Genomic DNA, 23,311 nt, shown 5'->3' on the forward strand with positions numbered 1-23,311 from the left:
TTAAATTCGTAATGTAATTTAAGTGAAAAACAAACTTTCGCCTGGTTTATCGGTCTTCATTTTGCAAATTTTCACCTACTAATATTTTACTGCGACATTGATAAAATGTTAATATATGCTCACGGCAGTTATAAAATATCACGAATATAAATTATTAGCACTTTGAAAAAGTAAAATATATAAACATCCGGATGTATGTTTACATTGCCACATTATTGAAGTTCTAATAAATATTCATTACGAACAGTTTCAGCTAATGGAAATCTCTGCTTGTAATGAGCATTTTATTTTCATATAATCGCGACGACATCCGTGCCAATTAAAAGGCATCAGCAGGGAAATCTATTCTGCGTGACACGTGTATCGTGAAGTACATATATCACATCCTGCCTCTTGTGAAAGAAACTCTATATATATATATATATATATAATATATATACGTATAAGTTACCTTTATGTCTCGGAGTTGTACACAGAGTTATTAGCCTCTTTAATTACTCTATCTCGTGCTAATGGAAATCTGTTCCATAGATAGATACGTAATTTACTGTTGAAAAATGCATTTGACGAGAATGCGTTCGAACAAATCTCCTTTTATAATAATACCATGCAAATCCAATGACAACAACATTCGTGATGATAAAGTTAAACTTGCGCTAACTTCCTTTACTCTTCACGCAAATTAAATCTTTTTAAACTGAAAGTTAACTTTAAAGTATGATAAAAGGAGATTATATGAAAAGAAAAAATTTTCTTATTGTGGCTAAATAAAGAATAATAAATAATAGTGAGGCAATATTGCAATCCATATTTCTAGAACCATTTATTTTATTCCGAAAGAAACTATTATTAAAATTAAATTCGCAAATTTCAGGGCGCATATATATGTATGTGTTAAACTATATATACTATGAGGGTTAAAGCGGAAAGATGCCCGCTGTGTTGCAATCAAGCAACGAGTGGCATCTTCCGCTAATACAAAAGAGAGAGAGAGAGAGAAAAGACCGGAAACTTTCCTTCTAATGTAAAAGTCTGACATGGCTGGCGGTTCGCGGTGAACGCACATTTAATTGCAGGTATGCCGCGCGAGACATTGTAGATCGCACGAGCGATTTCCAATTAGCGATATGACTGATATAGCAGGGTTCAAGGAAACGGGTCGAGAAAGGGGTCGTCTGCGTATGAAACATCGACTCGAAGTACAGGTGGTTAAGCGCACGCTCGACGCCTGCTGTTTGTAGATTGAAAGAGAAAAAAAGAGGGGGGGAGAGAGAGAAAGAGAGAGAGAGAGAGAGAGAGAGAGAAGAATGGAAGGAAGAGAGAATGGAAAAAAAGATCGTAATACGTTCAAGAGAAAGAAAGAGAAAGCCGTTTCAAGGATACTGATTAATTACACTAGCGGGGTGTATCGAGGCTCGTCTGTTGACCTGCAGAATTGCAAACGAGCTGCACCGAATTGATTGAATGCACCGAAGTGTGTCGAGGAGAGCCGAGTATTTGGGAAAAAGCTCGGCGACCGCGTGTAACGAGGACCTATTACGTGCTTATATCGGGTCAGTATTCAATTTCGGCACCTTAATTACGGACAATCGCAACGAGAAATAAAAAGAAAACGGGGAAACAATCCAGGATCCATGACCGAGCGAATAATTTTCGTATTCAGAGAAAGAGACCCATCTACTTTATCCGGAATAATTAGTGCGCGCGGTTAAGAATAAGTCGGCGCGTTCGAGCCCGCTAAAAATTGCCAGTTATGGAAATTGCAGCGAGATAGCGGCGCTATCTTTATCAAGAAGTTCCGCCGAGTTGTTCCCGCCCAAGTTCCAGTATGAATTTTATACGCTCCTTGAATTTTCAGGGTCTAATAAATGTGATTAAGGCATCCTAAAGATCTCGACGAGCTACTACCCGCCCGATCCAATAATTACTGTGTAAGAACAAGTAGAAACAAAATTAATTATGAAATTATTATGGAGTTATAAAGCAAAGAGGAGACATGGTGTACTTTAATTTTCCAAACTCAAAATTACACAACCTACAAACGCTTCATAAGCTTCGTAACCTGCATCTTTAGAATTAAAAGAGATACCTCTCCTCTTTTCTTTATCGCACGAGGATTACTTCTGATTTTATTATAAAATACCGAATTAAAGTAATCAAAATTACATCTGTGAAATACATTTAAATTCGCAATAAATTAATTTTTTTAATTTCTTTTTATAGAGAAAAACTCTAACGTCTGGTAATTTAGATAATATTGAAGCTAATTTTTTTTTCAAAATCAATATCCTAATTTAAATTTAAATTTATATCTCGTTTACTATTATATGCAATAACCCATAATATAATAAAATCGTATTCAATTGCCTCTGATGAACGAAATAGAAACGATTTGCCGTTTGACTGGCACACGAGTTTCGCGAATCGAATTCAACAAAATATCTCTAACATAGTGTTCCACATCTCATCGTTGACGCGATGTACTTTTGAAGAATGAAACATTGTTCCGCCATCGCGTTATCCGCGTACTGACATGATGAATATTCATAGATCGCGGCGCATCCATTTGTCACTTCTTTTAAAGAGTTTTCCCCCCGGCATACCACTTTCGTAATGTAATGTTTCTCGAATACGTTTACTCTGTGATGAGAGTAAAAGAACACACTGCCAGAAAATTCCATCCTTTTAAAGTCTCCGTCAATTCAATATTTATAAAATACTTACATAAACCGAATGATTCTAAAATTATTCTTTTTGAACATGTTCTTTCGAAAAAAAAATTAAATAATTCTATTTAACTACAATATCTAAACGCTTATTTATATCTTGTTCATTACTATCTATTTATACCATTTTATCCATAACTATATAGGTTTCTGTAAAAAATTACAGATTTATCTGGGAAACAATATCTCTATTCAGGTCGCACGCGTCGTGGCGGTTGAGCGGCCCTAGAGGAACGTAGAGAAAAGTGACTTTTCCCATTTCTCAGCGTCAGCGCGGCATCTCTGTCCGCTGGCAGCCTCGAAGACGGAAGGCGGAAAACGGTTACGACGAGACGACGGCGAGGCTGCTCCCAGGAGCTTCGCGAGAGCGCGGCTCGCTGCTCACGTTCGTGCACGCAACGTACGTGTCGCGTACGTGTGCGCGTATGTACGTGTAATTTTATTGTTTCTGCAGCCATGGCCATAGGGAAGCGCAGCGGCGCGCGCGGGCAACGATATTATCAAATTGGTTCCGCGAGTTTTCCGTGAGGCGCGCTTCTAGCGAAGTCGCCGGGCAGCCGCGGAGAGACGGAGAAGTAAGAAATTGACCCACATCTCGGAGCGGCTAAAGCAAGAGCCGGTAACGACCTTAACTATCTTGCCGAACTATCGCCTCTAATTACTGGACGGACAAGGAGCGGTGCGTCCCGCTACTCGTTTCAGCGATCGCGAAACTTCAGCTTTCTTTGCAGCGCGCGGCGAGAGAGCTGCTGTGAAAATTTTCGCCAGATAATAGTCTCGAGAAAATATCAATTACGTTACAATTATAATGCAATTGCATTGCAATTACTAATTGTCCAAAAAGTTACGGTCAAAAAGAGTAATTCTGTTTTGCATGCAATACACAAAAGTTTTCAGTTGACGCAACGCACCTCATTGTCAGATATTTCTCGCGTAAACCAAGGAATATCCCCTCGAGATACGATACGCGTGCTCTACTTTGGGAAAGGCCAATTTAAAGCATTACGCGAAGCTGTGTGTGTGTCGGTTCCGCGTATATGTCTCGTCAAAATAGTATATAAAGCTCGACGGGAAGTTGGAGGCGCAGCCTGGCAAAAGGGCGATCTATCGCCCACCGCCGGACATCGCGTGCCTCTCGCTGCGTTGCTGCCGTGTTAATATCGCTTTAATCTTACTGCGGGGGTAATATCACGCGAAGTCACGAAGTCAAATCAAATGAATTCTTTAGAAGTTCATTTCATAAGTTATTACAACTCTCGGGAAGTTGAGTGCGCGCGATGAGTCGACGCGAACTTCTGAAAACCTCGCGTGCGCGCTCGCGCCGAATTTTTTGTCCGAGTTTCTTTGTGCGCGCTTCAGCGTGATCCGGAAACGCGGGGATTTTGCGATAACAAAATCACAGTGCCGATATACACTGTACCGTGTACAAAAAATATATGTTTCTGGAATATCGGCATCTTTAAATTTAAGAGAAGCAGCCAGATTTACGCAAAACTGTGTTAAACTTGCGCTAAAGTTATAAAAATCGATCGAAAGTCGTAAATCGCAAAAGCTATTAAATAATATAATTTTCATGCTAGTATAATATATAATGCTATAAAAAAAATAATAAGATTTCTCACACAAGATTTGGAAACGTGTTTGTGTCTATATTGACGATAACATTATAAAGGGATTATTAAAATCGTACGTGGTGCATATAAAATCTTTGTATTGCAAAAACAAATAAACTCTGGTAAGCGCGTAAAACGCGCGAGTAAATAATTCCGGCGTGATATCAACTTGCTACGTCGCGCATATTGCTGCGGCAAGATTAAAATGCTATTTATCGCACACGCGCAGCAATACAAACAAAATTACGAATGCGAATAAAGCGCGAATAAATAATTTCCTATGTGACCTCCCCTTTTTGGCGCGTATCGTGCTTTTCCGGCCCGGCGCCACGGCATCGCGGCAATATATCGCGCGGATGTATTTTACCACGTTATTATCCGATGTAAAACGAGGAAGTATTTCTTGGAACAACTTGATATATCCGGAAAGATTGGATCAAGTGGCTTCGGTTAAGCTCGTTCCTTTGTAAAAATCGCTCAAGCGTATCCTTTCGGGACGCATATACGAGCCTCATTCTCCGCTTATTCTATGCTATCTTATAGCGCAAGAAGATTCTCAGAGATAAGAATCCACGAGCATTATGAAGAGTTCGCAGAAAATCTCCGATTTTCTCCGACGAACAAAAAAAAAATTAAAATTTCAATAACGTTATGTAAAAGAACTATGTCAAATATTCGAATTTCATTTTACAAATGATATGCGTAAGACAACTTTTCTTTAGGCAAATTACAGTTGAATTTATAAAACGCTTGTAATAAAACTAAGGAATGTTGCCAGAACACGATTATCTACGGTTTTTTTTTTTTTCTTAAAATAAACAAGAATTTCAATGATTATCACGTTTCTCTCGAGAATAAATCCTGTCGACGCCGATGTAAACGATTGACAATCAAAAGCGAGAAACGAGAATCGAGTTCTCGGTCGATCGTGCACGCTCGCGTGCAGCTGCAGATTGGGTATCTCGTACTGACAGAATAGAATAGAATATGGAAGGAATCTAACGCGCGGCGGGCCGTGTACGCGGATATCCATCGCGGCGTGCATGTAAAGCGCATAAAAGCCGATCAGAGTGAAGCGGTACGAGGCTCGTATTCGCGGCGTTATACATGTTCGTTTAATGCTTCGCGACGCGCGTCGAATCCGGAAAGAGTCCGCGTGATTGCGAGCGAAAATGTGGCTCGATAGACTACATTCTTGACTCACTTACTCAATTGATAGAGCCGGAACTGGAGAATTGAATATCTTCATTTTACGGATATTTTATTATTATTATTATTAATAGAAAAAGCAGCGTTACTAATATAATTCGTACGTAACTAATCTTTAATTTTATTCATAAAAAAACACAAGATCAATTCAATAAATTAACAAAAAATTTATTAAATGGTGAAGTAAACTTAGATATTATATAATGTGATATTATCATTAATAGATTCTTTCTTATCTTCTTTATCTTCTCTCTCTCTCTCTCTCTCTCTCTCTCTAAATTCTAATTTAATTTTCAATAAATCGCAACGCACGTTCCCATACAAACAGATACGCAAGTTAAGTCGCCACCGGGAGAATTTAATACGTTATCGGATTTCCAAGTCTCCAGTCACAAGCGGTCACTGTGATCATCCAGGTAACCGGTCCGCCAGTGGCAAACAGGAAGGACGATATGGGAAAGGGCGAGAGACGGAGCGGAGGTAGAGCGGAGGGTGAATACGACACTCTCGGATCACACATAGGGAGAGAGAGGGAGTGCTACGCCACACGTAACCGAGGAGGCATGAAATTGCGCTCAGGTCGCGGTATATTAGATTATTAGGAATCCACGCGAGAGCATCCGCCGACGTCGTCCCGGGCCGGCATCCCCCGTGGGAAGCGCGGGGCAAATTTCGCGATAAATCAAACGGCGGCGACGGTGGAGCCGCGACGGTTTCGTGCCCGTTGGGGCAACGGGGAATTTTCGCCCGAGCAACCGTAAAGTCGCGGAGCGCGATAGCGTTCTAATTGGGAGACAAATTCGAGGAAATAAGGTCTAGTTTCAAATATTACTAACAGAATACCGGATAATTGTATTACTTCTATGAGAAAGGAAATAAGAGAAGATGAATGGAGAAGAAAAAGCTTCGAGCTCCAAAAGCAAAGCGTTTTAGTAAAAAAAAAAATGGAAAAAAACCTTCTCTCCACAGATCGCAAACAAATATTGATTTTTAAGATATTTCACTCAATTTTTTTTAATTTTCTGTTATGAACACAAGTGTCCGAAACACATCAATTTTTATTATGAATATCTATATACAAATATCCATACAATATGATATGAATATTTTTTATCATAAAGCCAGCAACCACTTTTAACAAAATTTACGAACTTATAATAGCTAGTACAATGGAAAGTTTAATATATCGTGCCTCGAGTTTTACGCTCCCACGTGTTGTGTTATCGTACTCGTCCGGAAATCCGTGCCAATTGCTGTCGCGGAAAGCCGCCTAAAGCCCCCAATTTTCGCCTAAAAACGTACCACGTCGCCCTTGCCGAATTTATTAAATCGACAAACGATGGAAGCACTCAACGAGAAAAAGTTGCGAAGTCACCGGGAAATTGTCAGATTTGCGAAGGGGACGGAAGAGGAATCAACGGCGATCCTCGCGACATGAGGACAACGAGGACGAAGACAAGCTCCTCCCGAGGGAACGAGAGACCCGGCGGCGGCGGTGGAAGGCGAGGGACCCTCTTCTCGAAGGAGGAAATTGACTTCTGGCAGGTATAAGGACGCGTGCTCGGACTACGGACGTTGTCGCTCGTGCTCCCGTCGCCAGCCGCCGACGGTCGCCGACGACGCTCGTCGCGGCACGTCGAGCCATAAGCTCGTAAACGTACTTCGTTTCTTAGAGCTGCTCGTAAAAAAAGCGAGCAGTACACACGGCACCGGCTCTTTCCTTCTCGCCCCCGCCGTCACGTTTCCACTACCTTCCTCTCCCGCCCTCTTTCTCTTCTCTCTTGCTACCTGCAAGCACTTTCGACTAAATCCTGCTGGTATCTGCCTGCCTAATCTCGCCGAATCCATTCTAACCCCGTCGCGAACAGAAATCGTTTCCTTGCACAAGAGCGAGGTTAAACGGAGAGAGAACGTCTGCGTGGATGGATAGATAAGTGGAGCGATAAGGTGGTATGGATATGGCAATGACTTCGCAGAATAATGGTATAGATCGCTAAGTAGGTGTATGCATGGCTGTTTGAATAAGTAGATCTTAGCGAGAGTCTCGAAAGTCAATAAATTTTGACAGTATCTATTTTATCCGAGCGAGAGAAAATGAACGAACAAATTGAGATTGCGAAATAACAGTTGCAATATTATAAAAATATTTAAATATAAAAAAAACGGAAAAATAAAATATCTGCACATCATAATTAGTAATATACGTGATAATTATTAGCAAATTAACAGAAATAGTATTTAAATCTTTTTTTTTTGTACTTGTTGTGACTTCTACGATAAAAACTTAAATCGAACGTACAACCGAGTACGTTTATTAAAAAGAATTTATATTCAACAGCTTAAACATTTTAATTAAATCCAAACCAGAGAACTGCCGCAATTTTATTGGAGATTAAACGGTAAGTGTTTATAATTCGATGCGATTTAGTAAATAAAAAATTGTGAAAAATTGGAAATAAATATCATGCTAACGTAATGTCGGGGATGGAAACATAATTGGGGAATGGAAAATTAACAATAAACAAAGAGAACCGCAAGAGAAACGGAAAGATATAATTTAGATTTTATATACCGATTGATGAGAAAAAAAATACAAATATTAAGAAAATACCAAATATATGTGTATATATATGTGTATATATACCCGTATATAACCGTAAATATTTTACGGTTTGAGTACGATTTGTACGGTGCAATCAAGTTTTTCGTCGATGTATCTATTATAATATAGATACGGGCGAAAATAACGCGACGAATTAGAAAATCGAAAGAAACGAATAGAAAGCTTGCGAGCTCTGAATAGCAGAAAATAAATAATAAAAAGTGAATTGATTATACTGCTCGACTGTTTTATCTGTTATTTACGTCAGGTGATCGTCAATTGCAAATCAACGTCAATTATCACAAATTGAAGATGAAGGATCAAATTTTGCGGCAGAAATAATGAAGCAATGTCCACGGAGTATTGAGACGCATTGTTATATACGTAAACATTATATCGATCGGCAATAGTCGAACGAAAAAAAAAAAATTTATCAGAGTTGAGCTCCAACCTCGTTTCTTCTCCGTTGACGTTGTCATGTTCGTGTCTTATGTAAACGCGGCTTGCTTTATTCTAGAGAATATCCCTTCGTAGTCGATTGAATCTTCGATACGTGATCCGAAAGTAAAACGAAGCGGATGAAAGATATTTGCTGTTCGATATTGATGATAAAAGCGCGAGTAAATAATCTCGATCTCATTTACACAGGAAACAGACATATTTCAATTTTTATGCGGTTAAGGCACTGAGGTTTTTCCGTCGGGCTATTTACTGCAAGTTCGAGGGAAAGGGGGGTGGGGGCGTAGTAAATTGAAGGTAAATAAATAGATACCCAACATTTGTTGGCCAGCCAGCGAGCAAGTATTTCGCGTCGAACATCGGGAGCGGGTACCGAGCGTTAAACGAGAATTAATTAGCGCTCGCGCTCACCCCGATACTTCACTCGTAGCGCTAAACTCGTAGAGCCTGGCGAGCCAAACAACTGCCTGGCAACTTTTCGAAACTATCTTGCCGCTACGAAGATCAAAGGACCAGGCGCGCGCGTCCGAGGAATTCGAGGATCGGTAGTACGCGCGTATCAGTGGAGACCGGCTCGATGTATTGTGCCCGTAATAATGGATGCATCGCGCAAGCGCGTCCGTTAACTTATATCCAAATTTCGGATAGACCGGAATTTTCGTTATCGATATTTTGGTCAATATATTCGCACCGACCGAATTTGACGGTAATAGCGTTGGTACAGATTATTAATGAACTAGGAAATTTTCGTTAACGGGCGCAATGAAATATTAATCACGAAGAAGATTAAAATCCACTTTAATTGAGCCCATTGCCGAAATATTGGCAATTGTCGAACAGAGCGCATACTTCATTCATAAATTCGAAGTACTGTATCAATCATAAATTGCATTTATTTAATTGGTAATTTCTTCATCGTACTTTTATCCTACATACTTCTACTTATTTCCTATTTGGCTATAGCCATTATACAAATTTCCAGTTCGAAATTTAATTTAATCCCTCAACATTCGTTGCTACATGAAATCAAAGGTCTAATGCGTACTTCGAAACGAAAGACACGAGGGTACGATTCGACTAACGATACATCGCGAAAAGCTCATCCGCTCTTGTAGAAAATAAGCCAAAACAGAGGATGGGCGTAGAGAGATGGTTGAAATTCTCCGTGTTTTTCGCCGCTTCCGAGTGGTTCGGCTTTTCCCGGTAAATAATAGCAAAGGGAGAGCGGATCAAAGAGAGCCCACTGTCGATCTTCTCTACCCCTCCGCTTCTTTACCAATCTTTCGTTTCCTTTTATTCGATCTTCGGCATCCTCTTATCATCCTTATCTCACCCCTCCCCCCATCCCAACTCTCCCACCGTCTCGTTCAAATATCGCGATATTCAAATACTGTCTGGACATAGGATGCAGTCGAGTGTGGCAGGTCGCCTTCTGTAAGGATAACGAAATTCCCAAAGGAAGCCTTCGAGCAATAGTTTCATTCATCCAATCACCTTTTCGCTATTACATATAAAAATTTATCGTGCATAGAAAGAGAGAGTAGAAAGAAAAGAACGAAGAATGTCAGCTGGAGATCGCAAATGAACGAATTGTGCTGGAAAAATTTCGCGATCCGCACTCGTTCATAGATGCGGATGGATTTCCCACGGGGGTATTTCAATCTTACGAAGACTACATTTCCGAGTTTTAGTTTTCTTTTGTAGAAATAAAGAAGCGCCGATATTGAAAATGTGGAACTAATTTCATTTTTTTATCTATTATTACAACATTATCCGACAATAGTAATGAACTAAAATCATTTAATTTCAAAGAATAATCTATCGTATCTATATTTTTTTGCGATATTAGTATCGAGTATAATAAAGCTAACTTCGGTCTTCCAAGAGAAATCGTCGTCGGATAAGTGAATATACGGTCTGTATTTGTCAGACAACGCTTAAGGGGATCATCGCATCATTTTGCTGTTACGTACATCTTATATTGCCGTCACTTCTTTCCAGACGGGATTACCTCTTAAGAAAGGCGCCGATATTATGTTTCGCTACGTCAAGGGGACTTATACGGAAAGGGCAACGCGGTGATCAGCCGCGAAGAAGAGAATCCGATTGTGCGGTCGTCGTGGCATGCGGATCATCCAGATTCGGGAAAACCGGCATGATCGGAGCGGTTAGACGGACGTAAACCCCAACCCATGATGTACGGCTCTATGGTAAACCACCCGTGCATTAAGTGTACCTGCGTCCCCCCCCCATCCCTTGCCCACCTTCCGAAACCTCGCACCTTCAACCACCGTGACGTCGGCGCGCACGACCTAATTATTCGTGCATGTTTATATGCACGCCACGGGCATTACTTCGTAATTTTCATTCTTTTCGAACTTCTTCTTTTCCCATCGTTTAGCAATTTCGAATTCGGAAGCTGTCCTGTTCCAGTTTTTAATTGAAAAATATCGAATTCATCTCTCTTTCTCTACACAAAAAAAATCAAAAGCAACAAAAATCAATACAGAACATCCGCGAGTAACTATTACAACATTAAATATTATTTATAATTTATGTTGATCAATAAAAATATGTAGAACGCGCAGAAAACAAATATCAACTTTATTGCAATTTATGTGTTGACGTTTCATATCCTACAAATGTTAAATTATAAAATAAGTAGATAGGAAATCAATATTTTCAGGTATTTCTATTTCAAAGTTTCACAGTTAATGTCATTTAAATAGAATTTATTTGCTGTTTAAAGGTTAAACAATTTAAGAGCGTCAATTAAATGAATCCGGAGACAGCTGCGCTGCATTCTTTTTTAACCAGCAATGAAACATATATGTCAAATATTTTATTTCTGAAAAAATCAGATTTTTAAATATTTTTAGATAACATTAATAAAATGCAATAACGCGATTTTAACATCGAGCAGTTAAGATGTTTATGAGAGCGTAGAAAATATATACACGAGGTTAATAACCAACAATTTCCTATCTAAGAATCGCTTCCTCTCGCATCCCTCTCTCTTTCTCTCGCCGCTCATCGGGATGAGAATCTTAATAATCCGCGACGAGAGGTTTAACCCCGTAAAATTTAATAACATTTGATGCGCAGCGCTCGTAAATTTTACAACGTCGTATAAAGTACACTTCACTAAGCCAAGGAAAAATATGTCATCGAGTCCAAACCTGGTGTCTCATTACGCAAGAAGCGTACTCGTAATATTTAAACATTTCCGAAGACAAGTTTATTCGCGTTTATCCTGCCAGATATGAAAAGGAATATCATACTTTTAACATTACTTATAATCCCGAACTTTCTCTCGATAATCGAGCTTAATGTAACTTAATTAATCTTAATTAACAAAATATTTTACAAGGAAAATATAAAAACCCATACTGTTTTATCACTGTCTGATGTAATAAATTTCTCTTTTTTAGGAAAATTCATTTATTATTAAAATGTTTTTTCCACAACATACAGAGATAAAATTGTTAAAAATAAATGTATTTTAAATGTATGTTAAAAAATTTATTAAATTTTTAGAAATATTTTGTCATTAAATATGTCGCACAAAAGACACTTTGCATGTATGAAAAATGTTCATGCATGTATACACAAAGAAATATTGAAATCATCAGACTCGTCGAATATGGAATAGATACCGAAAAAGAGACTGAACTGCATCAAGAGAACAATAGTTCGTTTCATACTGCATAACTATGTCGGCTAAATCTCTCTCAATAAGCTCCTATCATTTTTATTAGAAATATTTCTTATTCGCATATGCTCTAATTTCCTTTTTTTAAAGCGTAGTAGCAAGTGACTTTAATACTTAATTTTACTCAATAAATTAGTCGTGTTTCGATATACACTGCCAGTACTGAAAATCTATAGCATACGTAACGCAAACTATTATAGATTTTCAGTACTGACAGTGTATATTGGACCACGGCATATTATACTATTTATATTGTACCACGGTATATTGTAATCTAATATTTCAAAAAAAATTTTATTTAATAAAAGCTCCAAATAACTTTAATAAGAAAAAGAATTGAATCTACAATTCTAGAATTATTTTTTGCAAAGTTATATACATTTAAATTTTATCATTTTTATCAACGAGTCGAAGTTGCTATTATTTGTTCAGGAAGTTTTGTGTAAGTTTTGCAAAATAACAAAAATTCAAGTAAAAATTGCATATCCCCAGATTTTTCTTCTACAAATATAAAAAAGTTATAATTCTCTAAGCATAACTGTATTTAACTGTATAAGCATGTGACACGCAGTACAATTAATCCGACGCGTCGAAATTTCCAAAATTACCGGCATGACACGTTGCGAGATACATAGCAGGATGGGTACGGCGCAGACCGAGAGAGTACTTCGTCGTTGAGAAACAATAGCTCGTTTGGGGTCGCGTAGCTATGCAACGTATGACGTATCGCCCAATATCCTTGGTACACGGCAGCGGAGAGCTGCCGTATGGTTCCTGCTGCTTGCCTTCGAGTCGCGCAACTCTCGGTCGGCAGCCGTCGTTCCTCTCCCACGGAATCCTGAAGGGTGTGCGTGTAAGTGGTTGCGAGCGCGAAATTATGCATGAGATGGCTAATTAATCCGGCAAATCTGGATATGTCTGCGTGTGCCGATTCTAATCGCACCAAGCGCCTTAATGTGCGCTAATATCTTCAATCGCTCTATACTTGCGGCGTTCCCGATCATTTACAATGTGCGAGAATACGATACGGAAGCCACGGAATGCGAATCAGTTCGTGAACATATATAATGTGTGACTTTTGTGTCATTTGTAAATAACGCCGCTAATTATCTAAATTATAATTATATCTCGAAGAAACACGGCATGATAATCATGTTTAGCGCGCACAAATAAGCATCAAACGCTCGGCATTCAAAAGCGTAATCGCAGATGCTGCAGATAACGCAGTTCATACGTAGTTAATTGCATATCCATATACGCGACAATTATACAAACGGGCACTGTCAGTCATGCCAGTAGTGACTGCTAGTGTTGCGTCAGTCAGACTTGATCGCGCGGTGTAACCCCACTTTGCGGTGAACGGCATCACTGATCCAACAGTGGTGAGAGCCATATGAACCGAATGTCACTAACAATGAATGATGAACGAATGCAGATAGACTGGATAAACGTCTGTCTTCCGATTTTAACATTTAACATTAAATTATAACGATTCTATGTAACTGTATAAAACATTATGTAAAAAAATTAATATGTTAGTGCATAATTTTTTTTAAACGTATGAAAAAGAAAAGGAAAGAGGCAAAACTGATACGAGACAAGATATTTTGCTTGACAAGTTTTTCTTGCTATGCTGATTTCTCCTTGGATTTGTCTATCTTTAAGATGTTAGAAAATATGCAACTTCAAAGTGCAAAAGAAAACATTCCATATAATTTACTATTGAATATAGTATAACGTAATGAAATAACATGTAACTAAATGTTAAGTGAATAAAGTAATTATACACTTCTTTATGAAAACTGTCCAGTAAGAGGAAACTTGCGGTAGTCACTCATAATTCGGGCTCACTCGTGGCGCGTAGAAATTTGCATGATTCGCTATAACGAGGTGCCGAGGAGCGACTTGTTTGAGAGAATGTTAGAAGGGAATTTTAGAGAGCTATAATCACCACTGGCTTTGCCGGTGTATAGCCCGGAATCGAATCGTGGATTATTCACTCGCGCTAAGTTATAATCCAGTTTCATTATTACCTTACTAAATATTCTATTCGGTCAAATAGTTTACTCGTACGGATATATGTCCGTTGTATAAACAAATGTTATGCGAGATTCAGCACCATGTGTTAAGGGCATCATTTAATTAATATCATCTTAAATGAGTTTAAAAATTTTGAAACATGATTGTGATAAACTGTAGAACAATTGCGAATATATATCAATTTTTCGCTGTTACTTTCGGGGAATTTTATTTTGTTTATTTTACTATTAATATAAACTCGATATTGAAGAATTTCTTCAATAAAGAAACACATATACATCAATTTTATAAATTAATTTTAGCAAGAGTAAGAAAAAAGAAATTCATCGTTTTCGAGATAATTATTCATATCCTATATTTTGCGGTTACTGTCACTCATATTTAATTTTACCAATTCTTCGCGTTTTTATTTTTAATACTTAATGGATATGCAATTAGGAGTATATTAACTATGAACGATGTATAAAAGAGAGAGAAAATGACGTAAAATGAATAGCAACAGTAGGACGATCTTATATACAATGTTGGGTTAGTCAATAGTTATTAGCGTAAATTGTAGAACGGTTTTCTTAGTAAAAGCTAAAGACTGAATTCATTTGCAAGATTAATGAAAGAGAGTACTGTCCTTGCCTATACTATTGTATTGTTTCACTTACGCGTACTGTAGAGACGATGAATGCACGCGAAATAACTTAGCCGACAGTCGCGACTCGCAGTTGACAACCGTATGTCAGTAGTAGAAACTTATACATAGTCAGCCGATCGGCGTTTCCCGACGAGTCATATCCAATGGTAAAAGAACAAATCAGTTAATATTGACACTAATGCAAGGGAATATCTTTTCTGAAGGAAGTTTTAATTTAAACAATATGTTACTCCTTTTTTCCTTTTTTTTAAATTGAATGAGTCATCACTAGAATTCTATAAAAAAAAGTTTCTACGTAAAGGGGAAATATAACAAAAAATTAAGGATTAAAAAATCAAAAAAATTCGATAAAAATATAATATCATTGTAAATAAAATTGATAAGAATGTAATAGCCATAAAAACTGGGTGCCGGCATTCTCAAATTGCGAGTCAAATCGTCGATTCTACGCATCGCGCTTTATCGCGTGGAACTTTTTTTCTATCGATTACAATTGAAAAGACTTGTTTTATCGAGACCTTTATCGCTCCGCAAATTGCACCGGATAAGACTACCGGAGGAACAGCACGGCGACGAGTTTGAGAAGCGACACGGAGCACGGGGCGGCGAGCGTGTCAAGTTTCGTCGTGCATCAGCGAAACCGGAACGTCGCCCGGCGCGGCGCCGAAAGCGAGACAAAGGACAAGAGTCAGAGAGAATCGGTCAGATAGAGAAAGAGAGATAACAGAAGGGATGGAGAACCGATCGGGAGTACGTCCGAGCACTCGATGTTCACTCGGACCTTCGATGGTGACCTGACAGCATGCGGCAGCGGATGCTTCTCAATGGACGGACGTTCGAGAAAGGCCGCTGGATGAGGGTGAGAGAGGGGAAAGAGCAAGCGGAGAGAGGAAAGGGAGGTTCAGGACTTCGGGAAGCGGACCTACAGAGCCCGCTATGAGGCTGGTTATACACTACGGGCGTCCCGTTGCTCGTTAGCGCCGGTAATTGTCACTTGTTAGATGCCACGTCCTTCCTCTCTACATCTCCCTCTTCTGCACGCCCTCTCTCTCTCTCTCTCTCGCTCCTGGTTTGCACGCATCCATCCTTTTCCCTCCGCCGGATAGACCCAGCGACTCTCGAAAAGCACGGGCGAGAGCTTTTTCGAAAGCACTTCACTGTCGAAAGCTTGAGACCGGTTCGAGACCAACGAGTTCTTCTATTTACTCGTACCACTGTCGCCGCTACAACCTGCTACCTCTTCCTTCTCCATTCCACACATACACGCAGCCTCGCTTGTTGCTGCAACAGCCACGCGAAAAATTGCGCGGCCGAGAAAAGTGGACGCCCGCTCGCGGCGACCTTTGTTCGTTCGAGAGGGCGTCGATCGATTAGCGTCGAGCACCTCGTCGTCGTCGAAGTGTTTGATTTGTCGAAGGAATGTTAACTCGAGAAGTGCGTGGAAGATGAGAAGCGGGAGATGCGCCAGGGCGCCGAGAGTGTTACCGCGATCGAACTTACTCGACAAGATCGACAATAATGCTCGGAACTCGCACCACACCTGCGAAAATGATAGGATATATAGCGAGTTAATCTCGGCGGGTGGTTAGGAGAGACGCGCTACTATAACACCGGGATGATAATATCAATACATATATAGAGCGACGAAATTTCATGTCAAATCATCGAAATTTAGAATATCGTGTTATAGCGAATGAAAGATTTCGATCGAGATGATTGCAACAATTAAAAGTGCGAATTAAAAAATCGACAGCACGATTGAGATAACAATATACATCGTATAATAAGTCAAAAACTGATATTTGTGTGGATCGTTCATTTAATTTACAGAGAAAAAAAAAAGTTTTACTCCCGGGGAAAAATTACGTGATTCCATAATTTTTCATCGTAAAGACTCTTTTGGAATGAATTTCCGACTGAATGTGAAACGCGATTTCCTAAAGAGCTCACGCTGCTCGGCAATGTAACGATCTGTACGACAACCGAAAACGGCATTTTTCAAAAGTATTCTCATCCACTCGACAAAGTAGCGTTGCGTAATCTCTACGAAGTAGAATTAGGTGGGTTCCGAGTTTTTTTATTATTTTTTACGTCGCGCATACGCGATGCCAGTAGATATAACAAATGCCAGAAAGAGATCAAGAGATGCCAGAAAAGAGAAAAAAGTATTTATATACCTCTGAAGCAAATTATTTCATGCATGATAAAACAAATGCGACGCGCGTAATTCTTAAGGATAATTACAACATATTATTCGTTTCAATCTGTATATATACGTATACACATTTCAATCTGTTTATATACGTATACACATTAAACCAGAAAAAAATGATCAAAGGAAGAAACAAAAAACAAAAAGAAAAATTAGAGATATAAAAGATATGTGAATATTTTACCTGTTATGTTTAACGTCTACACACGTAATATATTACTGTATAATATTATTACTCACCAAAATAAAGAGTACGCAAAATAAATCGACAGAATTTAAAATAAAAAAAGAATTCCGCAAGTTCTTTGTACGCGGAAATGAGAAAAATTAGTTAGGTACACGCCATCGCGTGGCAACTACCTCCACATCGACATTAAAAAAAAAAAACATGCCTCGTTCGATTCGATTATCAGGTACACACAAGCTTATGCAAAGCAAACATATATATTTTCGAAAGCGCCGATTTGTCCCGAATACATGATCGACGCGAAAAATTAGTGATAAATATTCACGGGCTCATGCGTATAACCGCGTACCGTCGATAAACATAGAACGCAATTCTACATCGTATCGATATATTCAGCGTGCTTTTCTGTTTATATTGCCTTAATGGAAAAAGCATGCCAAATAAAAAGTAATGCAACGCATCGTTTCATCATATGCGCAATCGTGCGAACGATAATTGTCATCGCGCGACTATGCTATTAAAATCCCTGGAACAAAATAAATACAGATTGTTTGCGAAGAAAATTTTTTACACAAAGGGTGCACACGCTATGCAATTTTAACGTTAAACTGATGACTGATGAGTATATAATAAACGATTATGAGCACATCTAGTGGTATGGAACAAAAGAGAACTCACGAAATACATAATTTTTTTATAATTTTCAATGAAGAACATTCTTGCAATTCAGCTTTGTCAACATTCAAAATACTTTTTATTCTCCTTCTCTTTTTTTCTTTTTCTTATTCTCTCTCTCTCTCTCTTTCTCTCTCTCTGTCTCTCTCTCTTTGTCTTCCTTTTTGTATGAAATTCGAGATAAGTTCAATTAAATATAATAAAGAATATACAACAATGAGGAAAACATCAGGCAATACAGCGGCGAATTTATTTAATAAATCTGTCTCAGCGTTATATAAAAACACATGTCGGACGATACTCGTAGAACGTTTATTTTTCACAAAAAAAAAAACAATGGAAAAAAAACGAAAAACCAATGAAAAAGAAACAGTCTATATCGATTGACCGATAAACCACTAATACCAGTGCCTGGCGAACATAATTACCAGATCAAGTTTTGAAGCAACAGGAGACAAAAAGGAAAAGCAAATTCAATTTGAATGCGAATGAAATATCGAGCAGAATCAGAGATATAATAGAGAGATAATTACATTTCGTGATATTATCTTTTTTCAGACATCCACATACTTTATATATATCTTAAAGAAACTGAATAAACGTATAGACAAATATGCAGATTAAATGACGATGACAAGCAAAAATGAGGAAAGCAGCAGATTGTAAAAAAACTTATCGGGAAGATGAGGGCAAACGTGATGAATTATAAATTGGTGAAACTAATTATTAGCGCAAGATTAACTATTTTATGAGCTATCACTAAAATCTGCGCGATCTCGCACAGAGGAGGGATATACTAGGCGGACGAACAAGCGAGGCGAGCCGACTCTTCGTTAGTTGTCGTTTCATTCTGCCATTGCCGCGCCGACCTCCGCGCAATCCCAGCCGCACACGGGGATAGCGTGTTTAAACGCGAAATCGCGCCATTGTCGCTCGGGGTACTTATGCGAACACGCGCTCGTAAAACATTCCAGTATTTGGCCAGTTTCGCGCCCGATTTCGTCGACACGTTTGCCGCGCCGTGTATCGCCAGCACACGCCACACGTGGAAAATCACTCGGCACGGGAAAATGCGCGCGACAATACGGAAGACAGGGAGAAGAGAGGGCGAAATCGAAAGGTGGCCGGGCACTGACAATCGTCGTAATCACGGTAATGTATGCATCGGCATTCTGGTAATTAACGTAGGAATGACGGAGCGTGTACGTGAAAGCGTGACATGCAGGTCGAATGACTTTACCTGATTATTACGACTCGCGTGAAATCGCGACAAATTCTAAACACAATAATGCTTAAACTGCAACATGGCGGAATAAGAGCAAATAAAAGTTTTTATTGCACCTTAAAAATAAGTACAATATCGCCACAAATATATATATATATTTTTGTGAATTATTTACCCTTCCGTTACACGTATTTTATTATCAAGAAATTAAGATGTTTATTTATTAAATATCGCAGCAAAATTTTGCATTTTAAAGGGATCAAAATATGTCACTGTTTATTACCAGCGTGCAAGTGACGCTCGATCAGCATGAAAATTAACAAAACATATTCCAAGTGCGATCCCACCGGACGGTTCCGGCACAGTATTACCATCGACACGTCACACATCGCGACGAGATGGATAATTAAATACCCGAAAGCTTAACAGAAATGAACGTTTCAGGGAGGGCGATGCTGTGCACTCGTAACGAGGCGAATTATTGGCGCGATTAGCGCGAGCGGTGAGCGATGATCGAAAGCGCGTGATCGTAAACAAAGTGCAACGGCGTCCGAATATCCGAGCGATTTATCTCGCCGCTGTTACGCAGTAACCAAGCAAGAAGAGCGGCTACATTACGTTACGTCGATGTTGGTAAATTTGTCAATCTTGCATCCTGTCGCTCCGTTAGTTATACGCTTATACACTTTCGCCAGCTAAATTTTTCCGACGTACCATAAAACTTATCGGCAGAACAACCTCGGCTGCGGTTGCTGAATTAATAAGCTGGTATAGCTCACGTTGACACATTTATATAGTTAAAAGAAAAAGGAAATTGCTCGACTTTTCCGATGATCGCACGAGAGACGACGATACGAGGAAAGCATATGTTTTCAATTCTTTATCTCCTCTCTCTTTCTCTCTCAACCCAGTAATTCGGGATTATTCGTGCGTGGCTCGCAATGACCGCACGCATAATAATTACCGCGATGGAGTACGTTTTTGTAATTCGATATTTAGGGTCGCGCACCGCGCCCCCGTCGGGCGGGGCATATCCGGGGCGTAATTTCGCATTCAATATGGTTCACCATCGTCGGCACCATAAATTATCGCGTATAGATTCATACGGCCGCTGAGAACCGACTCTCGAGCGAGCGAGAGCCGCAATAATGAAATCGCGATTTTCGATTGTTTTCCGCATGACTTGAAAAGGATTCCGATCGCGACATTTACCTCGTTTTAACGTGAAAAAAACTTGAGTAGTTTTCCGTGTTGGATTAAAAGCGGGGGCGGGAAAAAGTATAAACCTCGGTGAAATAAGTAACCCATAAACTCCGCGAGATGTCTAAAACCGTAAAAACTGCTGTAAGAAATTCGAAGAGAGTCATCAAAAACGACTGCGGAAACATTTACAGGGCTTTAAATTTATCATCGATGGACTTCGATGAAATACGACGTACTTAATGTCTTCAGAAATATTTGTAACTTCCGCGTATTGGAACCATATAAAATCGATTCGGTACAGCTGTATATTTTCTTCGCCGGATAGGAAACTATTTCAGATGGATATATCCAAATTTATATCTATCGTCAAATTTAACAAGAAATATCCGGGAAACGGTTGATTATGCGAAAAATGTATCTATAATTACGTGAAGTGACGTGATATTATCCCAATTTATTATTATCCCAATAGAAAAATCAAACGCGGTTTTCATTATTTCTATTCGACGAGTATAGTACTAAAGTTATAAATTCAAAAGCTATTTCTTACTTGTCATTTCTTATCCTTAAACTTTCTTTCTTAAATCCAGTACAGCTGTATATTTTCTCCACCGGATAGGAAACTACTTCAGATGGATATATCCAAATTTATATCTCGTCAAATTTAAGAAGAAATATCCGGGAAACGATTGATAACGCGAAAGATCTATAATTACGAGAAATAACGCGTATTTATTATTAGATCAATAGAAAAATCAAACGCGATTTTCATTATTGTTTCTGTTCGAAGAGTACTAGAGTTATAAATTCAAAAACACTCTCTTACTTGTCATTTTTTATCCTTAAATTTTCTTTCTTAAATCTAGGATTGTATCCCATGATACAGACATTATCCACTACGCACTACGTACATATGTGTTTCGATATTATTATTGGGACTTGTGCGACTATATGTACGCCGTCCATGAATTTTCTATGAAGGGGCGAAGGAGGAGTCCACCGTGAAAAGAAATCCTTGGATAAATGCAAATTCGACCCGCATGTACGTGCACGCGGAGCACACAATTGCACCGCGGCAGACATGCATTTTATGCGTTTTCGAGGGACAGCCTCAATCCCGGCGCGCAACAACTTGGGATAAAAGTTCCGTATTTTCCTCCGGTTGTAGTCTCCTTGCCCTCTCCTCGACGCTACATAACCCGCCCATAACAGTGTCTCGTCCAAGTAAAATACTCGACAGACAGTAAGTAAACACGCGAATGGGGCTAGATTGAATTTGTGAATCCGCAAGCACAAGCACAAGCACGCGGGGGAATTTTTGCGCACTCGCGGATAGATATAACCGTCGGCTAAAAAATACGCGAAGATAGTCGAGGAATTCAATAGACGACACACGTAATTTTACTCGCGCAAACCACGGGAAAACGAGAAAAATTATTATGTCATTGTCATTTTTACGAAGTAAATATGACGAAATTATATTCTCATAAACGATATATTAGAACCTAATTCTCTTTTCGTTGCAGATTGTTTTACTCCGACGTATATAAATTTTTAAAAAATTGCAATTTGTGACTCTTTCTAGAATTCAAGAGAAATTGTTCCGGGAATTTACCAGTTTAGATTCTCCTGGCATAGAGATTTGAATGCGCAAGCATTGTATTCGCGTTCGTCGACGTGAACGCGAAAAAGGTGCTACACGTTCGCGCGGACGTCGCATCGGTGCGCATTACATTATCGGCACGGGTGTGTAATTAATTGTTGACGATAAACTGTAACGTACGCGCTCAATTGCGAACTGACCGAAACATCGACAGTTTGTCAGGCCGGATGTGGGTCGCCGCAATAATTTCTGACGTGTTTCGCGCGTCGCGCGCCCGGGCAATAACGTATCGTCCCGGCGTAAAACGGATCCGCGCGGTGTAATGCCGACAAATCGAGGTGTGTAAAGCGTAATTGATCATTAGTGACAAATGACTGTCAGCGACTCTATCGTGGCCCGCCGGCCGTTATATCCACCTATACGAAACGCTGCCGTTAAATACGGCGATTTGTCAATTTTCCGCTCGTTTCGCACTTGCGCGAGAACACGTATCTTGCGTGATCGACGACTCCCACGTGTGTTTCCCTTTTTTTTTTTGTTTTTAAACTAATTTCGACGACGCGATTAACCACGATCGATTACCCCTTATACCGCCGCGCAAGCTCAAATTAAATTATTGCCGATTAGAGTATCGCCGTCTGTTGATTCGCTATACATTTATGACTTTTGCAAACAACGTAAATCTAAATGATTCGTCTCGAGGAAGATTAATAAAAATATGTGGTGTTCAAAATATATGTTTCTGCAATTTATCTATTAAAGCACATTCTCGCATATCGGTATTTAACTTCGCAGATTCCATTTTCAAATCCTTATATTAACATTTTGACTGCCATTTTTTTTACGTGTAAATTTCTGTAGAAATCCCGTTACTCATTTGTGGACGACAGTTTTACTTATCCGACATTATTTATGTTACAATATAAATTAGATTAGACATTTTGAAATGATAATAAATATTAAAATAATATACTATACTAAATTTTAGTACTTAATAATATCATAATATTTAAATCTTATACAATTCTCAGTTTAGGCAAACTGCAGCGCGCCTCATAATCGTCGGTCTTTAAAACGCAGCTCCAAACCGAATAGTACATAATATTACAATTAAATTGCCAAGACAATCAAATAATTCGATGCTCATAGTGAATTGTAAGATTCACATATTATAATATTATCAAGCATCAAGATCCACT

The 23,311-nt window shown here is 39.1% G+C and overlaps 1 protein-coding gene and 1 long non-coding RNA gene across 3 annotated transcripts in view; one reads left to right on the forward strand and one right to left on the reverse strand.

Annotated features, from left to right (window-relative positions):
- Positions 1-23,311, reverse strand: part of LOC105452206 (protein rhomboid) — a 374,736-nt gene that overhangs the window by 112,270 nt on the left and 239,155 nt on the right. The gene's annotated exons all lie outside the window — the stretch shown is intronic.
- LOC105452204 lies at positions 5,169-7,732 on the forward strand. Of its 2 annotated transcripts, none has more exons than XR_974693.1 (3): positions 5,169-5,648; positions 5,877-5,964; positions 7,417-7,732. It is a non-coding gene; the product is annotated as an uncharacterized LOC105452204 (long non-coding RNA). The 2 variants fall into 2 exon arrangements; XR_974694.1 differs by having other exon boundaries at positions 5,169-5,417.

Source organism: Wasmannia auropunctata, unplaced genomic scaffold (assembly GCF_000956235.1).
Source record: "Wasmannia auropunctata unplaced genomic scaffold, wasmannia.A_1.0 LD336036.1, whole genome shotgun sequence".
Classification (NCBI taxonomy): domain Eukaryota; kingdom Metazoa; phylum Arthropoda; class Insecta; order Hymenoptera; family Formicidae; genus Wasmannia; species Wasmannia auropunctata.